The following is a 23632-nucleotide window of genomic DNA, read 5'->3' as shown; positions in this document are numbered from 1 at the left end:
CACCTGAAGGCTTGTATAAGAAAGTGACCTGTTTCGTTTTGGGTCTGTGATACTGTATGTGGGACAAATAGGAGTGGGAAGGAGCCAGGAGGACCCTCTAGAGCTAGGATCTAAAAACTGTCTGTAGAGAGATGACCAGGGCCTGCACCAAGGCAATGGCAGTAGACGCTGTGAAGGGGGGCCAGACTCAAAGAATGTTTTAAAAATTATTAACAAGTCTTAGCCTGTGGGAGAGCATGGATGTGTCTGATACTTTCCAGGTTCTTCACCTGGATCACTGAAGGTTCTGGCTATAACTGAAGGTACCTAATATAGCATGAGGAAGACACTGTACCTTGTGGATGGGAGGGAGACTCAGTCCTGGCACCTTCGCCTGTGACCTTAAGGTACACATTCCTAGTTCTATTCACTGACAATAAAGAAGTATTTAGTTCAAAGCATATTTTCTGTCCTGGTTTTTAAAAAGACTTTATTTTTCTAAGAGAAGTTACAGGTTCACAGCAAAATTGAGAGGAAACATAGAGATATCCCATGTACCCCCTGCCCCCCCAACATGTGCAGCCTCCCAATTGTCAATTATTGTTGTTACAATTGATAATCCTACAATTGATAAGTTACAAGTACTGTTGTTACAATTGATAAGCCTACACTGACACACCAGTATCACTCAAAGTCTATACATCAGGGTTCATTCTCAGTGTTGTACATTCTTTTTTTTTTTTTTTTTTTTGAGACGGAGTTTCGCTCTTGTTACCCAGGCTGAAGTGCAATGGCGCTATCTCAGCTCACCGCAACCTCCGCCTCCCGGGTTCAGGCAATTCTCCTGCCTCAGCCTCCTGAGTCGCTGGGATTACAGGCACGCACCACCATGCCCAGCTGATTTTTTGTATTTTTAGTAGAGACGGGGTTTCGCCATGTTGACCAGGATGGTCTTGATCTCTTGACCTCGTGATCCACCCGCCTCGACCTCCCACAGTGTGGGGATTACAGGCTTGAGCCACCGCGCCCGGCCCAGTGTTGAACATTCTATGGGTTTGGATAAGTGTATAAGGACATGTATTCATTATACTGTCATACAGATTTTTTTTTTTTGAGACTGAGTCTTGCTCTATTGCCCAGGCTGGAGTACAGTGGTGCAATCTCAGCTGACTGCAACCTCCACCTCCTGGGTTCAAGCAATGCTGGTGTGTCAGCCTCCCAAGTAGCTGGGATTAAAGGCACCTGCCACCATGCACATCTAATTTTTGTATTTTTAGTAGAGATAGGGTTTCACCATGTTGGGCAGGATGGTCTTGGACTGCTGACCTCAAATGATCCGCCCTCCTCGGCCTTCCAAAGTATTGAGATTACAGGCATGAGCCACTGTGCCTGGCCTCATACAGAATTTTTTGACTGCTCTAGAACTCCTCTATGCTCCACCCATTTGTTCCTCTATCCCCTCAGCCCCTGGCAAACACTGACCTTTTTATTGTCTTCATAGCTTGGCCTTTTCTAGAATGTCATATAGTTGGAATTATATAATATGTAACCTTTTTTGATTGGTTTCCTTCATTTAATAATACGCATTTAAGTCTCCTCTGTGTCTTTTCGTGGCTTGATAGCTCATTTCTTTTTAGTGCTGAATAATATTCCATTGTCCGGATGTACCACAGTTTATTTATTTATTTACCTGCTGAAGGACATCTTGGTTACTTCCAAATTTTGGCAGGTATGCATAAACACTGACAACACCCAAAGCTGGCAAGGATGTGGAACATCCTCCCATTCGTTATTGGTGGGAATGCAAAATGGCACAGTCACTTTGGAAGAGAGTTTGGCAGTTTCTTACAAAATTGAACTTACTCTTACCATAAGATCAAGCAATTTCACTCTTTGGTATTTTCCCAAGGGAGCTGAAGACTTATGTTCACATAAAACCTGGAGAAGGATGTTTATAGAAGCTTTATTCATAATTGTCAAAGCATTTTTTAAAGTGCCTCCTGTATGTGGGATCCCATTTAGAATATTATGGGTAACATAGAGTACAAGGGCCCACTCTTGGAAGGCCGTCTGCTTAGCTCTCAGTTAGAAGAGGTCTGGTTCTTAGACTTAGGACACTGACTCTGAGGCCACTTTCAATCGAAGACAAGGCAGTGAGAGACTCTATGTGTTCCAGTTCTGCAGCAGCAGTAGAGGCAGCCACAATCTGAGATGCTGCTGATTTCTTCTGTGGGGCTTTGAGAAAAGCAATGAATCTTCACAGTATGCTGAGCTTCTGCTTTACTGATGATGCAGCTCAGGGAAATTTGTGGTGCCATTTTGCCAGGATCTTTTGGGGAAAGCATAGGATCAGATTGGAGGATGAGTGCTAAATGGCTCCTAAGTGCCAGCAATAATGGTTACTGAATATGCACTAGTGTGCCATGTCATTGTTTTGCTGTGTAATTGTTTTGCTATCTCAGTCCCTGCAACAACCCTGGGAGGTTGGTTCTATTGCTATTATCCCATCTTTCATATGGGGAACTGAGACTCAGAGAGGCTAAGTAACTTGCTCAAGGCCAAACAGCAAGTAGCAAAGACAGGCCTGTCTGATTTCTGAGACTATATTCTAACCATAATACTAGACCTCCTTGTTTCATGCTTTGATTTTTTTGAACTCACAGATTTAGTCTCTGATCATATTGTCAGGTTATTTCTCCCCGATGCTAGGGATAAATAGGCATTCTCTTACATTCTAGGTTTTAAGTTGGCATTTAATGCTGACCCATCTGGAATTCATTGTAGTGTTTATTATTGTATTATACATTTCATTTGGTTTTAGTTTTGCTCTTTTAGCCACAAGCCAAAGTTAGAATCTCCCAAGCTAAGTCAGGTAAAGATGAGCTCACTTTAGGGAAACTTGATTTGGTAAGGAGTAAGGGATGTCTAAGCAATCCCAGGTGTGGGCCTATAATAGGACTAGACCTTAGAGAAAGTAGATCAGACCCAAATGATCATTGCCTAGTTCAGTTTCTGGCACATAATTGGTGCACAATAAATATTTGTTGAATAAATGCAGCAAGCAGTTGTATGGTCAGCTATCCAGTGAAAGGGGTCAGCAACAACCCCAGTGGAACCAGAGCCCTTTTGTTTAGCTGAAATAAGGTTTACTAGGCTACTCAAAGGGTGTGGCAGTAGCAACACTAGGGCTTCACACCTGCTTTGGAATAGATCTTTGATTTCCCTATGCATCTTCTGCGTAGACTCTGAACTTGTCCTCAGTGGCTGCAGTAAAATAGGACATACGGATGTCAGACTGCCCATGTGAACACATTCCTGTGTGGTGCTCCCCACATCTGTTCTCATGTGAAATGACACCAGCGAGTGACAGCTTCCTCCTACAGGACTGGCGGCTGTGGGTCTCACAGTATCAGACTTCCTGGTGACTGAGATGCTGTTAAGAATAGAGAGAATGGAAGATCTGGGTTCAGATATTGGCTTCACCATAGCTGTATGAGTCGGGCTTGATTCCTGGCTTCCCTGGGACTTGGTTTCCTGATCTGTTAAAGGACAATGTTTGGGCCAAGGTTCTTTCCAGCACTTGAGTCCTGAGTTGCTAAGTTGGGCCCAAGGTCACAGGGAAAAGGAAATGCTGGCATATCTGTCTTCTCTTGAAACCTCTGGATAAGTCCAAGAAAGTGGCCCCCTTTGATGGAGGAGAGTTCCCAAAAGGGGAAAGAATCTTTCTCAGGGAGCTCTTCCTTTTTCTCCTATCCTAAAGATACGTGGAAGTGAAGTCTAAAATGATCACCCAGGACTTGTAGGGTCCTTGAGGTGAAGATGCAGAGAGAGGACATGCAGACAGGCCTCCGGCTCCTGAGTCCAGCTGGTGTTACCTGTCGGTACACACTCCCCACCTGCCATCTCCAGCTCCTGGCTCATCTCCTCTATCTGAGCTCTTGATCCTAAGCTGTGTTCTGTTTGTGTCTGTTGTGGCTCTGGAGTGAAATGAGCAGTTTATTTTTCTCCAGTTGGAAGCTGAAGGTTGCTTATTATAAGTAATAAAGTCCTCAGTGCTTTATACCCTGGGGTGTTTTAACTGCCTATTTGAAGCAGAAGGCACTCAGCTCACACCAGATGTGAAGCAGGTTGGAGGTTCCTGTATCTTTGAGCCACCTGAGCTTTTTCAAAGTCCAGTTCCCTTCTCCTAGAGCAGAGTTACTCAACGGTGGCACTACTAGCATTTTGAGCCAAATGACTATTTGTTATGGGGTACAAAACTATCTTGGGCATTGTAGAATATTTAGTAGCATCCTTGGCCATTCCACTAGATGCCAGTAGCATCCACTTCCCCCGTTACCACAAACAAAAATGTCTCTAAACACGACAATTGTTCCTGCAGGGCAAAATCACCCCAGTTAAGAACCACTGTCCTAGAGTTACCACGGTACACATGTAGGCAGCTTGTGCGATGAGCTAGGCTTTGAGAACCATGGGATTTACTTTTGTTTTCACTCTGACTCACAGAAGACCCTAGGTCAGGTTAATGAGCCTCTCTATAATGAGGACTATGGATTTTCCTTGTCTGAAAAGTAGCATGTTTGTTGGAGAAAATATAGAAGCAACAGAGAAGTATCAAGAAGAAAAATTTAAAGGATCTGTCAGCATCTCAACCACCTACAGATAATCAGTATTAAAGTGTATTTTCTTCTTGCATCTTTTCCTGACATGTCTCTCTTCTCTCCTACCATATACACACACCAAATCAGGACCATATTTTAATATATGGCAAACCGTTCTTAGAAAATATGATTTTAATGGATGTATATTAGACAATCTGATGAATGCCCATATTTATTTAATCAACTTTCAGTTGTAGAAAGTTTCAATTTTCTTACTACTAGAGATAATACTGAATGACAACTTTGTACGTTAATCTTTGTGTGCATCTCTGATTTCCTTAGGTTAATTCCTAGAAGTAGAATTTTTCTGTGAAAGGATAGGAACGTTTTTAAGGCTTTTGATACATGTTATCAAGTTGACCTCCAGAATAGTTATGCCATTTGACATCAGCAATGTAGGAGAGAGCCAAATCGGGGCAATCTGTACTTAAAAGCTTTCTTTGAGAGCTCAGCCTTCTACCAAAGCTGAACAATCTCCATTTTGTTTATAATATCGCACAAGAGCCCTACAAAGCACAGTGGTGGTCTGCTTTCATGTTTCAGCTGGGCAGAACATGTACTGACCACAGTGAGTGACAGACAGCACATTTTAGTATTATTGACAGAAATGAGACCCAAGACTGGAAGACCCTCAGCAGGTCAGGCCATGAGTTAATCCTTGCTTTTGCCCCAGGAATGGAGCAACATGTGCTAATGGCCCTTTTCTAACTGCTCTTCTGACAGGAGCACTGATTTTCAGAGCCTATGACCCAGACATCTTCGGCATCTAGTTTTCTGGAGTAGGAATCCAGCTATGAGTAGAAGCATGACCAGTCTATGTTCACTGTGCTAGGGAGGATGATCAGTGTTGGCTTTGCCATGCCGCTAGGGCGAGGAGGGGAGCATCAGCTTCCAGTCTCTGATCACCTTTCTCTGGCCAGTGGAATCAAGAATAGAGGTCTCTGGTGAACTGACAGGTGTCATTAATGGCAACGTCAGACCTATTATCAGGTCCTTTGATGTTCACAGGAGGAGTTTTTATATATGGAAAGACAGATACTTTTTTTTTTTCTTGAGATGGAGTCTCACTCTGTTGCCAAGCTGGAGTGCGGTGGTGCCATCTCGGCTCACTGCAACCTCTGCCTCCCGGGTTCAGGCGGTTCTCCTGCCTCAGCCTCCTGAGTAGTTGGGACTATAGGCTCCCGCCTCCATGACCAGCTAATTTTTGTATTTTTAGTAGACACGGGGTTTCACCATGTTGGCCAGGATGGTCTCGATCTCTTGACCTCACGATCTGCCCACCTCGGCCTCCCAAAGTGCTGGGATTATAGGTATGAGCCACTGTGCCTGGCGGGAAAGACAGATACTTAAAGCTTTGGGGCTTTCCCTTTCAAATCCTCACTTTTGGCCCCAGGGAGCTCAAAACCTAATAGTCATTTTTTCAGAGCAGGTTGGGGAATCCACCCAATTCTACATCCCCTGAGAAGATGTTGGGTTCATTCTAATTTACAGGTAAAACCAAGGAAAAGATGTGAAATTACAGAGTGGTGTTTAATCAATGGTAGATTTAAAGACATAATCTTTCTTTTTAAACATTTTTTGGAATTAATTTTAGATTCACAGAAAAGTTGCAAAAAATAGTACAGAGAGTTTCTGTACAACCCTCACCCAATTTCCCTAATATTATCACCTTACATAACCCATAGTACAATGATCAAAACTAGGAATTAACATTGGTAGAATACTATTAACTAAACTATAAGCCTTATTTGAATTTTACCAGTTTTCCATTTGTGTCCTTTCTGTTGCATGAGCCTACCTAGGATCCCACATTGCATTTAGTCATTATTCCTCCTTTGTCTCTTCTAATTTGTAACCATTCTTCAGTCTTTCCCTGCCTTTCATGATCTTGACACTTTTGAAGAGTGTTGATTGGTTATTTTGGAGAATGTGCTGTACCTCAGTTTGAGTTTGTGTAATATTTTCTCATTATTGAAGTGCACTTATGCCGTGTTGGTGAGATTAATACAGAAATGATGCTGTGTCTTTCCCAGGGCATCTTAGTGGTGACAGTAACCTTGAACATGTGGTTAGGTGGTATCTGCTGAATTTCTCCACTTAAAGTTACTATCTTTCCTTTTATAGTTAAAAAAATATCTTAGAGGACATTCTTTGAGACTGTGCAAATCCTTTTTCTCATCCAAATTTTGGCCACTAATTTTAGCATCTATTGGTAGGTCTTGTCTGTAAAAGTTGTTTGTGGCGTTTCCCTGATGGTGGTCTTCTACTGCCCAAGTACCTTCTACGTTGATTAATTATAGAATACTGTATTGATAGAGTTAGAGAATAATCTTAATAAGACATATCATTCCTTGATCAAGTCTTTGCTCAAGAGCAATAGCTCTTTCTAAAATGTGATCTGTTTATCTCATACCTGTGTGTATTAGTTTCCTATTGGCACTCACAGAAAGTTTGCAAAAATAGTACAGAAGGTCCCTGTACACCCCTCACCCAGCTTTCTCTAATATTAACATGTCACAGAACCACAGTATAATTATCAAAAATAAAAAATTACTTAGTTTATTTGAAGGCCATTAAAACAACTAGGCAAGAGATAATGGTGGCTTGGGCAAGTAGCTAATTGGGGAGGTGAGGCGAAGCTGATTCTGGATAGATATTGAAGGCAGAGCTTACAGGATGTGTGAAAGAATTGGATGTGGAATAAGGGAAGAAAGGAGGAGTCCACAATTATTCCAAGATTTTTGACTTGAGCAACTGGTCTTGCCGTTTTTTGAATTAGGAGAAGACTACAGATGGGATCCAGGGAATTTTTTACTCAAATGACAAACTCCCCTTTTTAACCACAGTGCTGAAAAAAAAATTACCATGACAAATTGCTACAATGTAATGGCTTAAAACAACCCAGATTCATTATCTTACAATTCTGGAGGTCAGAAATCCAAAATCAGTCTTAGTAGGCTAAAATCAAGGTGTTAGCAAGACTGTGCTCCCTCTGGAGGCGCTATGGGAGAATTTGTTTTCTTGCCTTTTCCAGCTTTTAGAGGTCACCTGCATTCCTTGGCTCCATTTTCCATCTTCAAAACCAGCAGTGTAGTGTCTTCCCACCTCTGTCTGTCTGACTCTAACCCTCCCACCTCATCATACAAGGAACCTTGTGATTGTAGTGGGCCCACTCAGATAAGCCAGTGTCCTTAATTTAATCCATCTGCAATTTCCTATTTGTCCTGTGGGATAAAATACTCACAGGTTCCAGGAATTAGGATGTGAACATATTGGGACAGGGGGCATTGTTCTGACTACCACACTCTGCATCTCTTTCTATCACTATGTAATGACATTTTGTTTTATCTGCATTTCTTTAGTCAGGACTCCCTCTGATGAAGCAGCAGCTTGCCTTGAGCATGGGTTTTCTGATCAGTGATTTATATTGGTCAGTTTATGAAGACGCACATGTAGTACCTCTTGTGTTACCAAGCACTGTAGCTGAAAAGGAGGATTTATCAGTTGATGGGGAAGAAAATTGCCTGGATGTCTCTTGTAATCTTCCCCAGTTCAGAAAATGTTAAGACCAGTTATTCAGGTCAAAAATCTTGGAGCCACCTGGGATTCTCCCCTTCTTCCACTCCACAGCCAATCCTTTTACAAATCCTGTGCATTCTACCCTCAAAACACATCCAGAACCCAACTGGTTCTCCTTACCTCCCTAATTATCCACTTGGTTCAAGACACCATTATCTCTTGCCTAGTTGTTTTAATAGCCTCCAAATTGGTCTCTCTGCTTCCACCCTAGCCCCTCTTCAGTCTATTCTGAACACAGCAATTTGACCGACAAAAAAAAAAAAAAAAAAAAAAAAAATCAGCTCATGTGATTCTCCTGCTCTAAGCCTCACCTAGCTTTCTTTCTCACTCAGAGTTGACGACTGAAGGCTCACTTGCACGTTTTGGTCTGTGGCCTGATGCCATCTCCTACCTTCTCCCTTCAGTTCTCCTGCTTTCTCCGACTTGGCCCTTATTATTTTTTGAACCCTGCCAGACATGTTCCTATCTCCAGCTTTTGGTATTTATTGTTCACTCTACTTGGAATATGCTTAATAAAAATCTGGGTGGCTTGTTTCCTTACTTCTTTCACCCCTTCAAATTCTGCCTTCTCAAGGAGGATTTCCCAGGCTATCCTATCTAAAATAGCAACTCCATAACCCTCCCAACCCTACTCTGTTTTATTTTTCACCTCAACTCTTATCATTATCTGACATTTACCAACTTTTCTTATACATGATGTTTACCCCTTTCCACTAGAATCGTAGACTCCAAGAGAACAAAAATTTTTGTCTTTTTTCCCCATCACATCTTTAATATTTATTTACTTATTTTATTATTATTATTATTATTATTTTTGAGACAGGGTGTTTATCTGCTACCCAGGCTGGAGTACAGTGGTGTGATCAGGGCTCACCGTAGCCTTGACCTCCCAGGCTTAAGTGATCCTCCTGCCTCAGCCTCCTGAGTAGCTGGGACCACAGGCTCATGCCACCATGCCCAGATAATACTTTTATTTTTTGTAGAGAGGGGGTCTCTGTGTTTTGCCCAGGCTGGTCTCAAACTCCTGGGCTCAAGCAACACTCCCACCTTGGCTTCCCGAAGTGCTGGGATTACAGGCATGTATCACCATGCCTGACCTACTTAATTATTTTAATTTTAATTTTAAAAATATATTTATTTTAGAGACAGGGTCTCACTCTGTGGCCAATGCTGAAGTGCAGCGGTGGGATCATAGCTCATTGCAGCCTCAAACTCCTGGTTTTAAACATTCCTATAGCCTCAGCCTCCCAAGTAGCTAGGACTCCAGGTACATGGCACTATGTCTGGCCTTTTTTTTTTTTTTTGGTAGAGATAGGTTCTTGCTATGTTGCCCAGGCTGGTCTTGAACTCTTGGCCTCAAGCGATCCTCCCACCTTGGCCTGCCAAAGTGTTGGGATAACACATGAGCCACCAAGCCCGGCTCACATCTCTGGTATTTAGAATAGTGCTGGCAAATCGGAGGCAGTCAATAATTATTTGTGGAATGAATTATATCTGCTTTTATAATTGGGCTATAAACTTATCAATTGCTTCCTAAGGAGTATAAGGTACTATATTACATGTTTTGAAGGATAAAAAATAAATGAAGACATGACCTGTATTTCCAAATTGCTTATAATTTGGTTAGGGTAATGAGATACCCATGTGTGAAAAAAAACTAATGGTATCACCATCATAAGCTGTAGGTGAGTATTAAATACTCTAAAGTGTGGGGCACTGTGGTATGTACTAGGGACAAACAAATATGTCAGACACAATTTCTTATTTCAAGCTTTTTTAGGCTAGTGATGAGGACACAAAGGAAAACAAGCTCTAGCCAAGCGCCAAACAAATGATATGGATGCCGATGGGAGATCAGAGGAAGAGGAGTCCAGCAGCAGGCTCGTGTCACAGGTCTCCTCTAAACTGGGTCTGGAAAATCCAGGGAACTCTGAGAGGTCTGATATAGGTAGAACAGGGGGTGAGGGTGGAGAAAAGGCAGAAGACAAGGCTACTGAAGTAGGTCACAGAGAGATCGAGAAGGACCTTGAGTCCTATATTACAATTTGATGTCATTCTGTAGGTGGTAAGGAGCCACTGAAGTTTTTGAAGACGGGATTGAAACTGTCACATCTGATGTTGATGGGGATGGATTAGAGAGGATTGAAGGTAAGGAGAGCCATTAGGAAGTTCCTATAGGAATCCAGGGAAAAGATGATAAAGGCCTGACGTACATCAGAAGCTGTAAAAAAGAAAAGAAGTAAACGGATTGGAGAGAGAGTTTGAAGGGAAAGTCAGTACATCCAGGTACGTAATGACAAGTGGGGTAAAAAGCTGATGCTGAGGTTTCTGCCTTGGGCAGAGCATAGAAAGAAGAGTAGGGCTGGGTGTTGGGGGAAGCTGGAGCAGGGAGGTTGGAGGGAGGAGGTGATGTTAGTAAAGATGAGGAAGTCCATGTTAATCATCGGGGTAGAGTCTGCCTTTGACCTCCTTGAGTACCCCAGTGCCTAGTTTATATAATCTGTATGGCTACTGGGCCAGGAGGGACTGAATCTGTCCCCAGGTCTGACTCCTGGTGCTCCAGGTGAGAGCCGCTCCTCTGCCCACTGCCTCCGGCTTCCAGAGTAATAGTGCAGACAAACCCAATCCTGGCTGCAGCAGGAGGAGGTGTGGTGCCTTTTCAAGGGCTCCGAAGGGAGCCGACAGAGAGCAGGAAGGAGGCTTGCAATGCCTGGGAGCCAAGTTCAGCTCCGCTCTATTTTGGGTGGCAACATTTACAATGTTCCTTCACCCAGAATCATTCCGCCTGCCTGCCCGCCTTCAGTGTTTCCAGCTGATGGGTTCTCACGCCTACTTAACAACTGGCTAGGTTCAGGGGCTCCCTGGCTCACCAACTGCTGCCCTTCAGTTCTCTCCCTGTTCGGCAGGATGCCTAAGTCCCTGGGGTACCCAGAGTGCTAAGCCTGGTCCTCCATGCCTCTTGGGCAGGGGAAACTGGAAGGGTAGTGCAGAAGCTCAATGAAGGGAAGGGTGGTACTGATAAATACCAGAGTCCAGACACAGAGGTGTATAGGCAATTGACTTGTAGTTCTGTGCTTCACTTCCTCTGAAAGACCAAGTTATAAGGGAGAAGATGCCTAATAATGATATTTTGTGTTCCCACATACCTTGTCTGAGAACCTCCAGATACAAGATCTAGATTGTGCTATTGTCCCAGATGACCCCATTAACTTGATCTGTGGGCGTTTATAGGTCATTTTTAGGGCTCTGTGGATATCATAGCATAGAAGAGACAAATGTTGATTTTTTGTAATTAAAAACGTAAGAGTATTACACATTCATTCCAGAAAATGAATGACAGTATAAAGAAAAGAATAAAAATAACCCATAATCCCATCTCTTAACAAGAGCTCTGGCTAATAATCTGATGTTTCTTCCTGCTTTTCCCCCCCGGGTATGTGTGTTTGTGTGTGTCACACATGCATGACATATTTCCACAGGCTCCCTCTAGGTGGGTATAGATTGGGGCACCCACCCTCAGCACTGAAGTGTTCTCACCCAGAGTATATTTCCCATGTAGTCTGGGTAATTTCCCTCCTGTGATTCTCCTTGGTTAATTTCTCTCCTGTGATTCTCCTTCTTTTTCAAAAGTGAAACGATGCTCCTTGTAAAGACTGTTCTTCCAGGAGGGATTGATGTTTGGAGGACAGCATGGGACAGAGCACAGTGGGGAAAATGAGACTGAAGCTGCATTGTAATCGTTCCTCTTGAGCAGTGATTCTAAAGTGCTACCAAGTACAAATAGAGAACATCTGGTCTCTTCTTTCATTCCATGAGGCTTGCTAGCTAGGGCAATGCAGGCCAGGTTTGCCATTGAGTTGAGTAACTGGACCTGGTGGATTAATGAGGAGCCTGGTGCATTGAGGAGAAAACTTTTCAGAGCAAATTGGCATCCCTTGAAAAAAGATGCTATGTCACCATAGAACCTCCAACCAGTTTGTAAGCACCAGATTCTCTACTGATATTTTGGGTTGGATTCACCAGAAAGCAGAATCTGATGCAAGAATTGCATACAGATAGTTTGAGAGGTAATTTCAGGAAGCAGAAATGAGGGAACAGCATGAGGGGAATGAGGCAGGGATAGAGGATAAGCTGCTGTTAGGGTGTATTATTAAGGTTCCTACTGCATGCAGTGGGGACTCAATTCCACCAGAGCTTCATGAGAACTACACAGAATGCCTCATGGAGTTGTCTGCTTGGAGGATGAGGGACTTTAGCTAGCTTCTGTCCCCCACTGGCTGAGCCTTGACCTTAGCACAGTGAAGGTCCTAGAAGGTTGTGTGTTTGAGGTGTGACCTTCAAGCAGGAAGTGGATCTGAACTCGCATAGGACAGCTGTGCTGAAAGAGGAGGTGGGTCAAGGGCCTGTGATGCAGGGATCAGAGGCTTCTGCTGTAATCTAGGCAGTTTAGAAGCCTTCTTGGTTTCCTTTATTTGAGCAAATCCATTCCCTTGTCTTAACTCCTCTTCCTATCTTCCCCTATTCCTATAATTCTCTAGTCTTCCCAGGTCTAGCCAGAGCAAGTGTTTAACAAAGTATAGTTCTTTGCCTTGGATGATAGCGTGTGTGTGTGTGTGTGTGTTTGTTTGTTTGTTTTCAGCCAACTGGAACATTCTGACTCATAACACTAAGCTCATAATTCTTTCAGACTTGTCAGGAGCAAGCATTGGGCCTCTTGAGCATTGAGATTCTCTACTTTGGGTGACTCTGAGCTCTGTACTTCTATTCACGTCACCAGTAGAGACCAAACTTGGAGAATTCAAGGGAATGAGAAGAGCAGAAGGGGTGAGGCCGGCTATCTTCAGCTGCAGCCCCATGGCTAGATTAGGTCCCAGTTTGGAAGTGGAGCAGATCCTATGTGGCTTTGGTCTGGGGTTGATCTGCCAGTAGATGGGAACACAGGCTTCCAGAGTATACCTGAGATGGTCACATGGCCGGCCCTCCCGGCTTTCTTGGCTTTTGGTTGGTCTAGATATACAAATGTTGACCAAAGTAGAGGCATTTTTGCAGCCCTCTGGGGTTTTCTTCAGAACAATGTTCTGTGGGCAGTATTGGGGCTGGTCTTGCTTCTTTCCAGGGTAGAAACTAGAGGCCCAAAGAAGTTAAATGATTTACCCAAGGTGGTGTCATTTTTCACTGGTGTCAGAGCTAGAACCAAGGCCTTTTGACTTCCAGTCTAGAGTCTTTGATTTTTGACTCCCCACTTCCACCCCCACCCCTTCCCACCAACATAGAAACAGAATATTTTTGTTCCTGTTCTATCTCTCACTTTGGACTTCTAGCCAGATTATAACTCTGTGAAGAGAGGACTCAGGCCCCCCATCCCCCACTGCTCTTAGCCCAGGTCTAAGCAGAGCAAGTATTTAACAAAAGCTTCCTAATTTACCTGGAGGGGCAGTCCTCAGGGCAACTGGCTCCTCCCCTGCTGGACCCTGGCCCATGGCCCTCCCTCAATTCCAGGCTCCATGGAGAGGGACCATATCCATCTGTGATAGACCTTAGCCTGTAGGCAGCTGGCTTGGAAGTTCTTGATAAGCAGGATTCGTATGCTGGCTGTTCCCAGGAATCTGCTTCATTCTAGGGCCAGTCGAGGGCTAAATGAGGGTGTCCTCAATGACTCCTGAGCCCTTGGCTCTGGGGGCTTGTTTCTATTTCTGCTGTTTGGCAGATGATGCCCCATACAGCAGAGTCAGCTCTGCCCTGTCTATCCTTGGTCTAGGAGTAGACAGTGGTGTCTTCCCTTAACCTTTGGGGGCAGACCTGTATTGTTGACCATTGTTCTTCCCTGTTGCACTAAAGAGCATGTAAAGTACTGTTTGGAGATAGAGGCAGCTTACTACTTAACCCCTTAGAGCCAGCCCTGGCAGACCATGTATCAGATGGTCTTCATAAGATCATTCCAGGTATTCCTGCTGCTCTTTGAGTTATAGTCAGAACTTCTATTGTTTAGGGCCAAAGAGCTGGGTCAAAGGCTGAGTGCTGAGCTTTAGCAGTGCCTCTGGATGGGTAAAGGAAGGGTGGGTTTATTTTCTATCTAGTTCCTCATTCCCAATGACTACCCATAAGTCCTAATTAAAATTGGAGGATTTCTCCTCCATGTTCCCTTCAAGCTTTTCTTTTATTTCTATTATTTATTTTTATTTATTTTGTGTGTGACACAGGGTGTCATTCTGGTTGCCCAGGCTGGTGTGCAGAGGTGCGATCTCGGCTCACTGCAGCCTCGACCTCCCAGGCTCAGGTGATCCTCCCACTTCAGCTTCCTGAGTAGCTGGGACTACAGGCTTGTGCCATTATGCCCCGCTAATTTTTTATATTTTTAGTAGAGACAGGGTTTCACTATGTTGCCCAGGCTGGTCTTGAACCCCTGGACTCAAGTAATCTGCTTCCCCTCAGCTTCCCAGAGTGCTGGGATTATAGGCATGAGCCACCACACCTGGCCACCCCCTCAAGCTTTTAAATGAAATAAGGTAACAAATACTTGAGAGCTAATTACATGTGCCATCATTTTGGGACTAAAAGAGGTAATTGATGTGATCTCTGCCTTCAAGGCTCTTATGGTATACTTCGAGAGACAAGGGGCACATATGGCAAAGAACACACTAGACAGGTTTTGAGTGCCAAAGGAAGGGCAGGCCTGCTAAGCAGGGCATCAGAGTGCTTGAGAGAGAGAGAAAGCACTTTGGATTGATCTTGTCAAGAGAAGCCTTCTTGGGAGAAATGAGATTTCAGTCAGGTCCCTGAAGGGACGTGCTTTCTTTACAACAGGTTTATGACTCTCTCTCTTTGTGGTGAGACTTTATTGCACATTCAACAATGACAACAATGTAAGGATCCTGGGACAAGGTAATTTTGTTCCTAGATGTTCATTATAGTATTTTTTGTAATAACCAAAGACTGAGAACAGCCTAAGTATGCAGTGATGAGGCATTGGTTAACTAGACTATAGCCTCCCATATTCCCCATATTGTAGAATATTTTGTAGTTGTTATACATCATTTATGGAAAAGTTTATCAGCATCAAAGAATATTCACAATAGGTTGTTCATTGAAAAAAATCGGGTTCCAAAATAGTATGTACAGTATAAGTCCATTTATATTTGTTAACTTAGTAACAAACTAAAACATGTCTTCTTAAAATCTTCTTTTTGCTTACTAATTTTCTAATTTTTGCTACGTGCACGTTCTTGTAAGTAAAATATCCTTCTCTGCATACTTATTTGAGGATTAAATAAATAAATAGATAACTTTCTGATGTTTTCTCTTCTTTTCTTTCTTTTTTCTTTTTTTTTTTTAGAGACAGGGTCTTGCTCTGGCTGGAGTGCAATTGTGTGATCATAGCTCACTGTAGTGTCAAATTCCTTGTCTCGAGCCATTCTCCTATTTCAGCCTCCGGAGTAGCTAAGAATACAAGCACAGGCCACCATGATGCCTCATTTTTAATTCTGTAGAAATAGGGTCTTGCCGTGTTGCCCAGGTTGGTCTTGAACTCCTCCTGGCCTCCATAGATCCTCCCTTGACCTCCCAAAATGTTGGACTTAGAGGTGTGAGCCACCATGCCCAATCCTCCTTTTTTTCAATAAGAGACTTGGAATGCCCCATAATACCTGTAGGTGGACAGGTCCAGTGGAGTCACATGTCCCTTATTTTGTGGGAAATATTGCCCACAGCTCACTCTGGTCCTCAGTTTCTGAAGACAAGTTGGCTTGCTTGAGACAGAAGGTACTGGGGAGCCTGCCGGCTCCTGGTCTGAAGAGCAATGCCTGGGAGGAAGCCTCTAGGTACTTCTTCCTTCTAGTCGTGGGAACCTGCATATTTCCCAGGCATGCAGCATCTGGGGCTGAAATGCCTGTCTGCATCTGTGGCAGCTCTTTTTTTTTTTTTTTAAATCCACTTTCTTCATACTTTGCATTTTAGTCAGGAAATCATTGCTGCCCACTGTCTACCTAATTAGAGTGCCAAGAAGAAAAAGGTGCTTTTGCCATTCTGAGCCTCTCTGGGAAAAGGTTATGAGGCAAGAGTGATAGAATTCATCTTTTTGCATTAGTGGTGGGGGGCAGGGTCTCTGTTCCCTGAAAAGCTTATTCAGATGACCTATTTGGTCTAGACTCTGTCTGTCTCAGCAATAGCTGTCATCTGAATGTCACTTTAGAAGGTTTGGGTGCATCCTTTTCCTTCCCTTTCAGCAGGTTTGAGGTTAATGTGTACTATATTACAATTTGAATGCTAATTAGTGTTTTTGAAAAGTACCCCTTTTATCACACATTTCCCAAAGCTAAAACCTTTTATCTCTCCTCATTGCCTCTAGGCTGAAGTTCAGATGCTTCAGTTTGACCTCCAAGGCCTTTCACATTCTGACCCAACCCCCCTTCACAACCTCCTTCCATCTCCTCAGCTTAAAGCCCCTGTAGTTCATCAGAGCCAATCCATCCTTTCATTGACCCCAAATACTTTTGCACGCCAGCTTCTGCATACCCCTCTTTGATTGAATCACCCTCCTTCCTTTTGTGAAACCCACTTCTCTTCTTTCAAGGCCAGCTCAGTCCTTCCTCCTGAAGTCTACCCAGACCTCTACATGCACAGTGATTTCTCCTGAGCTCAACCCTTTTTTTTTTTTAATCTGGTCAAATTTTATTTTTAAAAAATATGATTTTTCTTAGATTCTAACAGTAATATAAAAGCAAACAAACAGTATTTAGTTACTTAACACATTAGGTGAAAGTTATAAAGCATAAAAGTAGACATATTTTTGGTTGTATGACACAGAATGTACTTCTTTTCCCCCCCCCATTTATTTTATTGCATTTTAGGTTTTGGGGTACATTTGAAGAACATGCAAAATTGTTGCATAGGCACACATGTGGCAGTGTGATTTGCTGCCTTCCTCCCCATCACCTACAGAAATGCCAGATGTAGGAGCTCAACTCTTTTAGCACTATCATCTGTACCAGTCTATACCACTTTATTTGGCATTTTAAAAAGTGATAGTAAAGAGCGCATAACACAAAATTCACCATCTTAACTGTTTCTAAGTATGCAATTCAGTAGTGTTGTGTGTTTATATTGTTGTGCAACAGATCTTCAGAACTTTATCTTGCAAAACTGAAAGTCTATACCCATTAAACAACAACTCCCCATTTCAATTTAGTTGGCATTTTATCCAGAACCATGTTGTGATATTACATATGCTGAACTGTTTAATTCCACTAGCTTTCAGTAAGCACCAGTGTTCCAGGTAAGCCATTGGTAGGTTCTAGAGCAATACAAAGCTGGATAAGACACAGCTACCAAATATGGAGAGTTTGCAATTCTCAAATAAGAGTTTGCCCTTGTATTTATGTGTCTCATGTCCCTAAATAGATGAAATGAGAACAACCTTCTTATGAGCCACAACAATTTCTTTTTTTGGAAGAAGGCAGAATAAACTGACTAAATAAATGCAGGTATCGTTCTTGTGACACCCAGGATAGAAATAGGCATATACTTACTATGTGTTGTTGATAATTACATATGCTGATGTAAATGAGTTCCTGAGCTATTTGGGAAATCTGTGTTCTTTCAAATAAATCCTACATTTTTTTTAAATGAAATAAATTGTTCTTTCATTATAATAAGGTTACTTCTTTATATAGTAAACACACTATGTGCCTGTCAGAGAAGTAAAAAGACAGAAAAGCCAGACAAGCAAAATAACATAAATGCCAATCATAGTGATGACTGCTCTTAACCTTTGGCTTCTGTCCTTTCAGATATTTGACTATACAGATTCAGACACACACACAGGTGTATTTTTTTTTTTAAGAAAGATAAAATCACATCACTGATGCATACTCCTTTTATCAGCTTAACATGGTTTGAATATCTTTACCTGTCCATAGATAACTTCCTGTAATATAATTTTGATATAATAAATATTTATTGAGGACCTATACTGTCCCAGGCACCAATTTAGGGATTATGAATAAAGCAATGAATAAAACTTGCATAAAGCTTAGCTATGGGCTGGGCCAAGATGAAAATCAAATAAATAAATGGATAATTCCAGATATTGATAAGGATTATTAAAACAATGAGGTGAGGCTGACCATTTTAGATTGGATGGTCCAGAAAGGTCTTTTGAGGAAGGAAATTTTGAGCTAAGGCTTTAATGATACTAGGGAGCTCCCATGTAAAGATTAGCAAAAAACTAAAGTGGCATGTTCTGAGGAAAAAGAAAGAAAAATTTAAAAGAAAAAGAAAAAAGATTAGGAAAAAGCATTCCAGGAAGAAAGAATAGCTAATAGCCAAAGCTTGAGAATGAACTTGGCATGTTTGAGAAATCATAAGAAAGCCACTGTGGCTAAAACGCAGTGAGGAAGAGGGAAATTGTATATTAAATCAGAGAGGTAGATGCAGATGAGACTTTCTGTGGGGCTCTTGTGGGCCTCATAGCCCATGGTCAAAACTTTGGATTTTATGCTAATGTCAATGAGAAGCCATTAGAGGGAAATGACATGATCTGCTTTGTTTTAGGAATATTGTTCTCCACAAAGGTAATTTACCTCATTAACAAATTAAAAGAGAGAACCTCCCCTCCCCACCACACACACACCACACAATAATATAATCATGGCATTATATTCAAAACCTTGTATAAAAATCAACACACAACAGAGGAAAATGCCATACAACAAATGATCTGGTGTCTTTACCAAAAGGGTTTCAAGAAGAAAAAAAAGATGGAGGAACAACCTACAGATGGAAAGAGAGCCAAAAGACATACTAAAAATCGGGCAAAACCAAACCGTGGTGTTTAGGGATTCATGGTTGGTTGAGAGAATTATGAAAAAAACACTAAGGAGGTGATGACCACAAAGCCAACAGAGCATTTACTCTTGGGTAGGAGGAAGGAGGGGCTTAGAGCTAGGAAGGGACACATGCAAGGCTTTTGGGAAGGTTGATTTGTCTCCTTTCATGGACAGTGGTACAAAGGTGTTTGGCTTAGAATAATTAAGTTCTATTTTTAGCCTGTTTTCTACATTTTTGTTATTTTAGCTATGAAAACATGTTTTTTAAATTAACAATTATTCATGATAAATGGAATGATGGGAACGTCTAACCAACTAAGAGCAACTGTAAAAATACTAGAACAAACATCTTTCTAATAGAGACATGTTAGAAGTAGTCAGTTTAAAACCAGGAATGAAACAAACATCCCCATATCATCAGTGCAAAAAGACAAGAAAAAGAAATGAGAGACAAAAGAATGAGAAGGGAGGAAATAAAATGGTCATTTTGGCATTATTTGTTATTATTTCCATAAAAAACCCAAAACAATACATAGATAAATTATTAGCACAGTAATAGGAGAATTTAGTCAGTTAGCTTTGTGTAAGATGAATATATAAAAGTAATTTATGTTCTATTTACCAACGGCAAGCTAAAAAACATAATTAAAGAGAAGACACATTTAAAACACTACCAGAGAAAATAAAATATTAAAAATAAATCTAACAAACATTGCACGTCTTTTCCTTTAAAAAATATGCAATTTCATTAAGAGATATTAAGGGAGTACTAAATAAATTAAGGGAAATAACACATTCATAGATAGGAGAATTTAATATCATAAAGATGGCAATTCTCCAGTTCTCCCCTATCTGACCTACAGGTTTTTATGTTGCCTGATAGGGATCTTAAAATGCTGAAAATAGAAAAGTAGAAAGAGAAGATTTGCCTTACCAAATATCAGGACTTACTATGAACTTACAGTAATTGAGACAATGTGGTTTTGGCACAAGGAAAAACAAATTGACCAATAAAATGTATTAGAAAGCTCAGAAACAGGCTCACATAGATAGGGAACTTCTGTACATGACAGAAGTAGAATGTCAAATCAGTAGGGAAATAAAGAATAATATAGTTCATGGAACTGGGAAAAAAAATCATATGCAAAATGTGAAACTGGATCCCTGCTCACATCCTATACAAAAAGTCAACTCCAGATGGTTTAAGAATGGAAATGTAGGTCAGCCTGGTGGCTCATGCCTATAATCCCAGCACTTTGGGAGGCTGAGGTAGGCAGATCACTGGAGGTCAGGAGTTTGAGACCAGCCTGGCCAAAATGGTGAAACCTCTTCTCTACTAAAAATACAAAAATTAGCTGGGCTTGGTGGCACACACCTGCAATCCCAGCTCCTCAAGAAGACTGAGGCAGAAGAATCACTTGAATCCAGCAGGTGGAGGTTGTAGTGAGCCGAGCTCATGCCACTGCCCTCCAGCCTGGGGGACAGAGTGAAACTCTGTCTCAAAAAATAATTATATTAATAATAATAAATTGAAATGTAAAAAATACTCCATAACTTAAAAATTCTTAGTAGGAAATATAGGTGATTATCTTTCATAAATTGAGTAGGGAAGTATTTTTAAACAAGACACAAAAATATTGACTACAAGAGAAAAATGAATACATTTGACCATATTAATATTGAGAATTATTATATACCAAAAGACACCTTAAAGAAAGTGAAAAGATAATTTACAGACTGGATAAAGATCTTTGCAATACACACGACCTGCGAAAGACTAGTGTTAGGAATACACAAAAAGCAACTCTACAAATTAATAAGAAAAGTGCGAACAACCCAATTTTTAAAAAACGGGCCAATAAGCATTTCACAGAAAAAGAAACAAATAAAACTATGAAGAGATGTTTAACATCATTAGTGATCAGGGAGATGTGAAATAAGAATATAATTAGATAACTTTTAGCACCCATTTGATTGGCAAACTTTAAAAGTTTGATAATACCTGTGTTGGAAAGAAGGAAGATCCATAGGATTTCTTCAAAATTGCTAGTGGGTGCTGCGCACAGTGGCTTATGCTTGTAATCCCAGCACTTTGGTAGACCAAGTCGGTTGGATCATTTAAGCCCAGGAGTTTGAGACCAGCCTGGGCAACATGGAGAAACCTAATCTCTATAAAAATACAAAAATTAGTTTGACATAGTAGTTTGCACCTATAATCCCAGCTACTTGGGAGGCTGAAGTAGGACAATCACGTGAGCCCAGGAGGCGGAGGTTGTTATAGTGAGCTGAGATCACGCCACTGCACTCCAGCCTGGGTAACAAGAGGGAGACTCCGTCTCAAAATAAAATGAAATATTGCTAGTGGGAATGTAAATTGGTGAACAGTTTGGCAAACAAAGTTTGACATTTACATACCCTAAAATGCAGAATTCCACTCCTAGATATATATCCAACAAAAATTCTTTCACATACACAATAAGAGACATGGACCACAATGTTCATGACAGCATCATTCACAATAATAAAATCCTAGGAAAAGACCTTTGATGCCCACCAACAAGAGGCTGAATAAACTTAGTCCACAGTGGAATATTACACAGCTGTTTGAATGAATGAACTGTGGTGACATGCAACAGTATGCATGAATCTTAACAAATACAACTAAATGCAAAGATTATTGCATGCCACATGATATACTTTTTATTGAATTAAAAACATTTAAATATGCATATTTAGGAATGTTTATAAATGCAATAACACTATATAAAAAGGAAAGCAAGGGAGTGAGGATTCAGGTTGATGGCTGCCTGGTATGGGAGGGGTTAAGACATGGCATGGGTAGAGGCCAAATGGTTAGATGCAGGTGATTGTCAAGATCCTAGCTTTTACTTTCGGTGGTAGGTTTATTGGTACTTTTAATACTTTAAACAAATGGTTAGCTAGCTAGCCAGTCAGCAAGTAGGCAGCTCTGACTGCTATGGAGCAGAATGACCAGTTAGGAGGGTGTTTTAACATCCAGATGAAGGAGGGTGGAGCATTGTTCTCAAATGGTGGCCATTGAGATGGAGAGTAATGAACAGAATTAGAGTCTATTTTGGAGGTAATGGAGAACTTACTCTGATGACTTAGAAGTGGGAGGCAAGGAATATTCTATTTTACAAAGTTTCCATAATTTAACAGTCTGCTTTTATGGTACATCTAGGCTGCTTACAATGTTTGTTGCTCCAATAAAAGGTCTATAGTGAACATCCTTGTACCTTAATCTTCATACAAATTCAATTAATGTCTTTCTTCTTTATGGTGTGAAATAGGGTCCAATTTTATTATATTTAAGACTTTTTTAGAGCAATTTTAGGCTCAGAGCCAAATTGAAAGGAAGGTACAGAGATTTCCCATATGGCCTCTGCCCTCACATATGCTCAGCCTCCCACTTACGACATCCCCCACCACAGTGGTACATACATTACAACTGATAAACCTGCATTGACCAGCATTATCACCCAAAGTCTATACCTTACATTAGGGTTCATTCTTGGTGATGTACCTTCTATGAGTTTGGACAGCTGTATAAGGACATCTATTCATTATAGTATCATATAGAGTATTTTCACTGCCCTGAAAATCTGTGCTCCACCTATTCATCCTTCCCTTGTCCCAACCTCTGGCAACTACTGATCCTGTTACTCTCTGCATGCTTTTGCCTTTTCCAGAATGTGATACAGTTGGAATCATATAACATGCAACCTTTACAATTGGCTTCTTTCACTTAGCAATATGGATTTAAGTTTCTTCCATGTCTTTTCGTGGCTTGATAGCTTTTTTCTTTTTAGCACTGAATATTTCATTTACTGGGTGTACCACTGTTTATTCATTCCTCTAATGCAGGACAACGCGGGTGCTTTCAGGTTTTAGCAATCATTAAATATGCTATAAACATCCATGTGCATGTTTTTGTATGGACATACGTCTTCAACTCCTTTGGGTAAATATCGGAGAGCTCAATTGCTGGATTGTATAGTAAGAGTATGTTTAGTTTTGTAAGAAACTGTCAAACTATCTCCCAGAGTGGCTGTGCCCTTTTGCATTCCCACCAGCAATGAACGAGAGTTCCTGCTGCTCCACATCCTCACCAGCATTTGGTGTTCTCATGTTCTGGACTTTGGCCATTCTAATAGATATGTACCTTGAATTAATTTCTTGAAATCAACCTGCAGAAATGAAGTTGTTATAACAAAGGAAGTGTGCATTAAATAAGGCTTTTGATACATATCACCAAGTTAGCTTCCTGAAAGGAAAGATGGTACCACTTTAGCTCCCACTGGTGTGAGGCAATATCCACCAGGGAGTATTGACCTGTCCTTTTCTCCATTCAGAGTTCTGTATTCAAGTACAGTCTCATTGGCAGTGGAAGATAGGTAGGTCTTTCTAGTGAATTTCTCCTAGACTGATGTATGTGTGGTTGCTCAGCACTCTCTGGCTGGACTCTTCCTATTTAGAGAGAGCATTTACTTTCCTGCTTCCTGCAGTGGGCAACCTTAAAGCACAGGACCCCTGTCTTGGGTCCTTTCCTGGAGCATGAGTCAGTATCCT

The 23632-nt window shown here is 41.4% G+C and overlaps 1 protein-coding gene across 3 annotated transcripts in view; it reads left to right on the top strand.

Annotated features, from left to right (window-relative positions):
* NRG2 (neuregulin 2) overlaps positions 1-23632 on the top strand; it is a 187379-nt gene that overhangs the window by 30731 nt on the left and 133016 nt on the right. The window lies entirely within an intron of this gene.

Source organism: Sapajus apella, unplaced genomic scaffold, assembly GCF_009761245.1.
Source record: "Sapajus apella isolate SASKATOON/1434 unplaced genomic scaffold, GSC_monkey_1.0 scaffold71, whole genome shotgun sequence".
In the NCBI taxonomy this organism is placed as follows: Eukaryota; Metazoa; Chordata; class Mammalia; order Primates; family Cebidae; genus Sapajus; species Sapajus apella.
This window is presented reverse-complemented; position numbering and strand designations above follow the sequence as displayed.